We start from the raw sequence: 8164 nt of genomic DNA on the forward strand, positions 1-8164 counted from the left end.
TAAAGAGGGGGGAGGTCTGCGCACCCTGCTCCTGGCGCCTCCCTCTCCCTCCGCACCACCTCTCCCTCTCGCTGAGCTTGGCGAAGTCCTGCCGAGATCACCGCTACTTCCACCACCACGCCGTTGTGCTGCTGGATCTCCATCAACCTCTCCCTCCCCCTTGCTGGATCAAGAAGGAGGAGACGTCTTCCAAACCGTACGTGTGTTGAACGCGAAGGTGCCGTCCGTTTGGCGCTAGGATCTCCGGTGATTTGGATCACGACGAGTACGACTCCCTCAATCCCGTTCTCTTGAACGCTTCCACTTGCGATCTACAAGGGTATGTAGATGCACTCCTCTCTCTTGTTGCTATATGACTCCATAGATTGATCTTGGTGAAGCGTAGAATGTTTTTATTTTCTGCAATGTTCCCCAACAGTAGTAATGATCAGGATGGAAGATAGTATGAAGCCAATCAGAACAAGATGTCACACAGTGAAGTAAAACAGATAATGTAAGCATGCAATGACTTCACGAAGACAAACTGTAAGAAATGAAGAGTGAGAGATAGAACCAGTAGCTTGGAGAGGACAATGATTTGTTCGACCAGTTCCAGTTGCTGTGACAACTGTACGTCTGGTTGGGAAGGCTGAGATTCAACTCAGAAGACCGCGTCTTCACCTTATTCCTCTTCAGCTAGGGACACCTAGTCCCCGCCCAATCACTCTGGTAAGTCTTCAAGGTAGACTTCCAAACCTTCACAGACTTCGTTCACCGATAATCCACAATGACTCTTGGATGCTCAGAACGCGACGCCTAACCGGATGGAGGATTCACAGTCCTCAAGTGTAACAAGTCTTCAGATCACACAGACAGAAAGACTTTAGTGATGCCAAACTCTCTTTGGGATCTGGGTGTTTTGGGCTTTGTCCTCGCAAGGATTTCTCTCTCAAATGCTTCGGAGGTGGGTTGCTCTCAAACGACAAAAGCCGTGCACTAACTCTGAGCAGCCACCAATTTATGGTGTAGGGGGTGGGCTATTTATAGCCACTAGGCAACCCGACCTGATTTGTCTGAAATGACCCTGGGTCACTAAGGAACTGACACGTGTTCCAACGGTCAGATTTCGAACACACGCGGCAGCTTGACTTGGGCTACAAGTAAAGCTCACTCATCCGACTCTGGATAAGATTTGCTCTCATTGTCTTCGCTCGAAGACATAGGATTTGGTTGAGCATCACATCAGTCACTCTGACTTTGTTCACTTTGACCCCACTTAACAGTGCGGTGGTTCCTATGACTCAACAAAGAAGAAAAGGAAACTACAAAACAACTATGTCTTCGCATTCCATAGTCTTCACGTGAATGTCTTCTCTTGTCATAGACTTCAATGTGAATATCTTCACAGACCACCATTATCATCAATATCTTCACACATTTTTAGGGGTCATCTCCAGTAGGTAAACCAAATCAATGAGGGACTACTACCTGTGTTATCCTGCAATTCTCACAAACACATTAGTCCCTCAACCAGGTTTCGTCAATACTCCAAAACCAACTAGGGGTGGCACTAGATGCACCTACACATAAACATATCATTTTCATGGTCTAGCAAATATTGTTCTAACGGATCAGTAGGAGGCACGGCAATAGAAGCAAGACCAATAATTTCATCCTTACTAGGCAATTCTTTATCATGGGGTTGTCTACAAAACTTAGCAAAATTAAACTCATGAGACACATCCCCTAAGCCAATTGTAACAACATCCTTTTTGTAATCAATCCTAGTATTAACAGTATTCAAGAAGGGTCTACCAAATATAATGGGACAAAAACTATCTTGTGGGTAACCAAGAATAAGAAAACCAGCAGGATATTTAACTTTCCCACACAAGACTTCAACATCTCTAACAATCCCAACTGGTGAAATAGTATCTCTATTGGCAAGCTTAATTGTAACATCAATACCTTCTATTTCAGCGGGTGCAATATCATGCATAATTTCATTATATAAGGAAATAGGTATTGCACTAGCACTAGCACCCATATCACATAAGCCATGATAACAATGATCTCCTATTTTAACAGAAACAACAGGCATGCCTATAACAGGTCTATGTATCTTAGCATCAGGTTTAGAAATATTAGCAGCTTCACCACAGAAGTAAATAACATGCCCATCTATATTATCATCCAAGAGATCTTTAATCATAGCAATACCAGGTTCAACTTTAATTTGCTCAGGAGGTGTATATGTTCTAGCATTACTCTTACGAACCACAGTTGAAGCTTTAGCATGATCCTTTATTCTAATAGGAAAAGGTGGGTTCTCAACATAAGTAGTAGGAACAATAGGATCGTTATAAGTGATAGTCTTTTCTTCAACTGTAATAGGTGCAACTACTTTTACTTCAGTGAGAGGATTATATTTAAACCACTTCTCCTTAGGGAGATCAACGTGAGTAGCAAAATATTCATAGAAAGAAGCTACGATCTCAGAGTCAAGTCCATATTTAGCGCTAAATCCACGAAAAGCATCGGTATCCATAAAAGATTTAACACAATCAAACTTAGGTGTCATACCTGACTCCTTACCATCGTCAGAACCCCAATCTTTAGAGTTGCGTTTTATTCTTTCCAGTAAATCCCACTTGAATTCAGTAGTCTTCAGCATATAAGAACCAGCATAGGAAGTATCAAGCATGGTGTGATCATTGAGAGAAAGCTGAGCATAAATTTTTTGAATAATCATATCTCTTGAGAGCTCATGATTGGGGCATGAATATAACATTGACTTAAGCCTCCCCCAAGCTTGAGCGATGCTTTCTCCTTCGCGAGGCCAGAAATTATATATGTAATTACGATCATGATGAACAAGATGCATAGGATAGAACTTCTGGTGAAATTCCAATTTCAATTGTTTATAGTTCCAAGACCTCGTATCATCACATAGCCTATACCATGTCAATGCATCTCCCTTCAAAGATAAAGGGAAGACCTTCCTCTTAACAACATCATCGGGAATACCTGCACGCTTAAATAATCCACAAACTTCATCCACATAGATAAGGTGTAAATCGGGATGCAATGTTCCATCTCCTGCAAAGGGATTAGCTAGCAGTTTCTCTATCATACCCAAAGGAATATCAAAGTAAACATTTTCAGTAGGTGCAGTAGGTTGAGGAGCAACTCTTTGCTCTACTGGTCGGGGCAAAGATGCCCCAAACAATCCCCTTAAAGGATTAGTTTCCATAGTAACAAGTGACAGAAAATTTCAGCACACTATATAAATGTTCCCTTACCAAGTTCCACTCACCAAAGGCGCTTCACTCCCCGGCAACGGCGCCAGAAAAGAGTCTTGATGACCCACAAGTATAGGGGATCTATCGTAGTCCTTTCGATAAGTAAGAGTGTCGAACCCAACGAGGAGCAGAAGGAAATGACAAGCGGTTTTTAGTAAGGTATTCTCTACAAGCACTGAAATTGTAGGTAACAGATAGTTTTGTGATAGGATAATTTGTAACGGGTAACAAGCAATGAAAGTAAATAAGGTGCAGCAAGGTGGCCCAATCCTTTTTGTAGCAAAGGACAAGCCTGGACAATTTCTTATAATGAAAAAAGTGCTCCCGAGGACACATGGGAATTATCGTCAAGCTAGTTTCATCACACTCATATGATTCGCGTTTGTTACTTTGATAATTTGATATGTGGGTGGACCGGTGTTTGGGTACTGCCCTTTCTTGGACAAGCATCCCACTTATGATTAACCCCTATTGCAAGCATCCGCAACTACAAAATAAAGTATTAAGGTAAACCTAACCATAGCATGAAACATATGGATCCAAATCAGCCCCTTACGAAGCAACTTATAAACTAGGGTTTAAGCTTCTGTCACTCTAGCAACCCATCATCTACTTATTACTTCCCAATACCTTCCTCTAGGCCCAAATAATGGTGAAGTGTCATGTAGTCGACGTTCACATAACACCACTAGAGGAGAGATAACATACATCTCATCAAAATATCGAATGAATACCAAATTCACATGACTACTAATAGCAAGACTTCACCCATGTCCTCAGGAACAAACGTAACTACTCACAAAGCATATTCATGTTCATGATCAGAGGAGTATTAATATGCATTAAGGATCCGAACATATGATCTTCCACCAAATAAACCAATTAGCATCAACTACAAGGAGTAATCAACACTACTAGCAACCCACAGGTACCAATTTGTGGTTTTGATACAAGATTGGATACAAGAGATGAACTAGGGTTTGAGAGGAGATGATGCTGGTGAAGATGTTTATGGAGATTGACCCCCTCCCGATGTGAGGATCGTTGGTGATGATTTCCCCCTCCGGGAGGGAAGTTTCCCCGGCAGAACAGCTCCGCCGGAGCCCTAGATTGGTTCCGCCTCGTGGCGGCGGAGTTTCGTCCCGTAAGCTTGCTTATGAATTTTTCTAGGGTAAGAGACTTCATATAGCAGAAGAGGGGCACCGGAGGGCCACTAGGGGGCCCACGAGACAAGGGGGCGCGCCCCCACCCTTGTGGCCAGGGTGTGGGCCCCCTCTGGTACTTTCTTTGCTCAATAATTCTTATTAATTCCAAAAATGACTTTCGTGGAGTTTCAGGACTTTTGGAGCCGTGCAGAATAGGTTTCCAATATTTGCTCCTTTTCCAGCCAGAATCCTAGCTGGCGGCATTCTCCCTCTTCATGATAAACCTTGTAAAATAAGAGAGAATAGCCATAAGTATTGTGACATAATGTGAAATAATGGCCCATAATGCAATAAATATCGATATAAAAGCATGATACAAAATGGATGTATCACTACATCACCGAGATACATTATAACTCCCAGTTTGGTGAAACCTTGAACAATTTTTGAAAATCATGAACATTTTTTGAAATCGTGAACATACCTAAAATCATGAACAATTTTCAAATTAGTGAACATTTTCACAGATTTTCGAACATTTTTTAAAATCATAAATATTTTTTAATTGACGAACATTTTATACACTCTTCAAACATTTTTTTTCAACAAACTAAACATTTTTCAAAACATTTTTCTTGAATGAGCGAATATTTCTAAAATTGATGAACATTTTTTTTGGAAAGTGGTGAAACAATTTTTGAAATTCATGCATATTTTTTAAAACGCACAATCATTTATTGAATTAGCATTATTTTATGAATCAATAAACTATTTTATATGTCACGAACAGTTTTTGAATTTTCAGGATATTTTTAAATTCATGAACATTTTTTGGATTGGCAAAATTTTCTTCAATTTCATCAAGATTTTTTAATACACAAACTTTTTGAAAAAAAATATGATTTTTTTATTTTCAGAAGATTTTTTAATTGGCGAAGATTCCTAAAAATCATGAACATTTTCTGAAACTACAAATATTTATGAATTATTAAACATTTTTTGAAATTATGATTTAAAAAGGTACTTTTTGTAAGTCCCAAATTATTTAAAATAGAAAAAATGAGGACAGAAAAGCAAAATAAAGAATAACAAACAAAATTCAAAAAACAGGTTGTCTGGACATGGACCGGCCCAAACAGGCGCATTGTGTCTTCTCCCAGCGCGCACAACATGGTAGAATGTTCCTATTCCATGGGCCGGCTCGGGCAGCGATTCCCCTGTGTGAACGTTTTTTTTATCACTTATAGGTCACATGGATGGGTAATATTTTGTAAGTTCGAGGACAATTTCGATGACATATAATAAAGGGACTATTGCTTCTGGTGGTACGTCATGAAAATTGCCCTTAATTTTCCATGAATTACCCACTATGCCACCCAACAGTCAAAAGAATTCTCAGAAAAATGTGTAGATTTCAATATGCTATCATCTTGCATGTTACTCCCTCCATCTTTAAAATAGTATAATTTCAACTTTGTTGGAGGGTCAAACTATCTCAAAGTTTGACCGAGTTTGTGCAAAAATATATCAATATTTGTGAAACCAAATAAGAGTATGATGAAAATATATTTTATTATGAATGTAATGCTACTAGTTTGATGACATAAATGTTGGTGTACTATTGTATAAATATAGTCAAACATAAAAAGTTTGACTTTCCAACAAAGTTGGAAGTGCACTCTTTCAAGAACAGAGGGAGTAATTATTTTTAAAATTTGATTTTGTATGCAATCTTAATTAATACATTCTTTTATATGGGGTATCTTGAAAAGGACTATTATATACCTTCTTTATATGGGGTATCTTGTAAAGGAAAGCAGGTCAAATCCATAAGTCATTATGCCACTGTTTTGAGTATGATGGTATTCTTTTTTATGTGACCTTCGTACATCTCGCGCATATCTTTTGGGCGGTTCTTCTGTTTGACAATGCTTGCAAACAATTGAACCAGGCATACCTGGAAAGCTTCTTGCCCCTCCAATAGCCATCATTTTTTCTATATCTTGCACATTTGATTCTCCCACATACTCTACTCGTGTTTCATACCCAATTTACGGGGATCAACCCTCCACATGAGTTTGCGATATAGTTCAGATTGACAAATCTAGTGATTTGGCCTGGGGCAATGATTTTGACTTGACCAGGATTGCCAGCCGAGTCAGTGAGGAGGGTGATGTTGCCGAAGACGAAGGTTTGGCCAGGTATGAAGGTCATGCTGGCGTTAACCTGCTTGCTGATCGTGATCCCCATCAAATCGTCGTGACTTCTTAGCAGGACCTATACGGGTCACCATTTATGGATTCAGATCTAGCAGATCTCAGGTAGTGAGTCCCAGACTATGGGTCTTGATACGATGGTAACATGGCCACGGGTTTTTACCCAGGTTCGGGCTCTCCTTAGAGATGAAACCCTATGTCATGCTTGTGTTTTATAGCTTTCAAGTGAAATACAAACTACCACTATTAGAAAAATCGCCCGATATTTCAGGTAATTGATCAGTTAATCCTGAATTCGTAGGTCACGGATGCGATAACACCTTATCCATTACGTTAACTGGTCCAGCTGATTAATTGGTTGTCGGGTTGATAAGCCGAATAAAGGGAGAGAAATTTGTCTAAAATTTTGGCCCATTCCCTTCTTTACCGTTTTAGGTTTACCTGTTCCCTCCCTTCTCACTCTCCCTTCCCCTCCCCTCCCCTCCCATGGTAACCCTCATTTGTTGAGCCTAGGAGCAGTCGCCGCCGCTCCCCTCTCCGAGCAGCTGTCGGCACCATCCGCCAAAGGCGCCTGCACTCCTCAAGGATCCAGGCACCGAGCCTCTTCCTCGCACTCGAGCTCGCGGCCCCTCCCCCTCCCCAAGGCCAACACATGTAAATCAACATATAGCAGTTTTGTGTTATATGATGATATGTGTTTATGCTATGCTATATGCTACCGATGTGTATTGCCTCTCCTTTATTGTTGTTGTTGCTGCATCATTGCCATATGTAGCTAGGATATATAGATATGACCCTAATTAACCTACCGATAAGGGGGCTGTCGATAAATTTAGTTAACATGTCGATTCACCAATTAATCCCTACTCCTTGCCGGACCGAGCAACTACAAATTAGCGATATCCGAAACATTGCGAAGTACAAATGATCTACCTCGAGATCAATGTGTATCCTCTGCGTGCCCTGCTCCTCGGCTTATAAGGGTATTCGGCAGGGGGGCTATAGTTTCATCCTAGCCGGCTACGAATAGGAAGGACGAGTTGTTGAAAGGATCGAGATGGACCTAGAGGGGGGTGAATAGGTACAATTACAAATTTTAATTATTACTTGGCAATTTTAGGCAATAATGTGGAATATGAAGATGAGCCTAACAATTGCACGTGAGCACAAAGTACTAAGCTAACAACACAAACACGTAAGTAGGCAAGCACAATATGATGTACGTAAGTGTAAAGAGACAAGTAACCACAAGTAGAGAGTTAGGGTTAGGAATAACCGCAACTCCGGGAGACGAGGATGTATGCCGATGTTCACTTCCTTGGAGGGAAGCTAGTCACTGTTAGAGAGGTGGATGTTACCACGAAGGCACACCAACGCCACGACGGCTCACCCTATTCTCCCTTTGAGACAACACCACAGAGGCGTTTCTCAACCACTAGTGGTAGACCTTGGGGTGGTCTCCAAACCCTCACAAACCTTTCCAAGGGTAATCACAAAGTTCGATTCCTCTCCGAATGACTCC

This window comes from Triticum dicoccoides, chromosome 3B (genome assembly GCF_002162155.2).
Source record: "Triticum dicoccoides isolate Atlit2015 ecotype Zavitan chromosome 3B, WEW_v2.0, whole genome shotgun sequence".
Taxonomy (NCBI): Eukaryota; Viridiplantae; Streptophyta; class Magnoliopsida; order Poales; family Poaceae; genus Triticum; species Triticum dicoccoides.